Raw genomic sequence first — 1211 nt, 5'->3', positions numbered from 1 at the left:
ATTTTGGTGTGAACAGTGTGAGAAAACTTTCATTACATCAAGTAGTCTGAAAGTCCATCAACGTATTCACACAAGGGTGAACATGTAAGTCTGTGCCCAGTGTCAATGTGTGTCTACACCATGTAATCTATACACCCTGGGGGTGGCTGGGGTCCTTGAGGATGAAGGCAGCTTTCCTACGCACCCTGCAGTGGTAAGTGGTCTGCAGAGAGGGCAGTGGAGTCCTGGTGATCTTCTCTGCAGTCTTTACCACTCTCTGCAGGCATAGCAGTTAGGTTGATTTTGTATTTTGTCTTTGTGGGAGGTGGCACAGTCGTGGGTGAACAGAGTGTAACTGAGGATACATCCCTGTGAGGTGCCGATGTTCATGATAATGCTGGCTGAAGTCCTATTGCCAATCCTGACAGTCTGGGGCCTGCCAGTCAGAAAGTCCAGGAGCCAGTCACAGACGGTGGGGTGCAGATCTAATGTGGACAGCTTCTGGGGGACAACTGTGTTGAACGGCATTGGTCACATTTGATAAATGCCTTGAATCTGATAATTAAAATGCTGTATAAGTGTGTATTTACTGTTTTACCATGTTTTATTACTGAAATTTATATGTATATTGGTGATATATATTTAGTGGGATTTTTGGAAGCAGTTATGCTTCTATGTTACATTTAGTTCCTGGTACTGGTATAAGGTCAAATACTGTTGTTGTACTCACTAATAAAAATGATCTGATATAAACACAACAGTGTCACTTTATGGCAACTTTACATTAATCTCACACAGGCTGAGCAGGTGATTATGCAGAGTAGAAGATATTTCAGTGGTGTGGAGTAGGGCTGGGCCATCAAACAGTAATTTCTGATTGATAAATGTGTTTGATCTGCTTTTGAGCAACTCCCCGTACAAACAACTGTTAAGAAAAAAGACAGCATAATTATACAATAATATGCTAGTGCTTGTTACTGTAGTGGTTAACAATAAACAAGATTCCAGAGATCATATGTAATAGAACAGTATGTACTTCACATGTAGATATTATTTGTACTAGTTGTGGGAGGGAGAGCTGAGTGGTTATGGGTTCATTAAGTTCATGTGAGTTGGACAATGGGCTTATGTAAGTTGGTCAAGATGTTTCCTGTTTTTGAAGTACATCTCAGGGTGTTGTCTCCCGAAACTGGAGACAGGAAGCTAAGTTCAGAAATTGACGTAACAGCCTA

This window comes from Monopterus albus, unplaced genomic scaffold (genome assembly GCF_001952655.1).
Source record: "Monopterus albus unplaced genomic scaffold, M_albus_1.0 scaffold507.1, whole genome shotgun sequence".
Taxonomy (NCBI): domain Eukaryota; kingdom Metazoa; phylum Chordata; class Actinopteri; order Synbranchiformes; family Synbranchidae; genus Monopterus; species Monopterus albus.
This window is presented reverse-complemented; position numbering follows the sequence as displayed.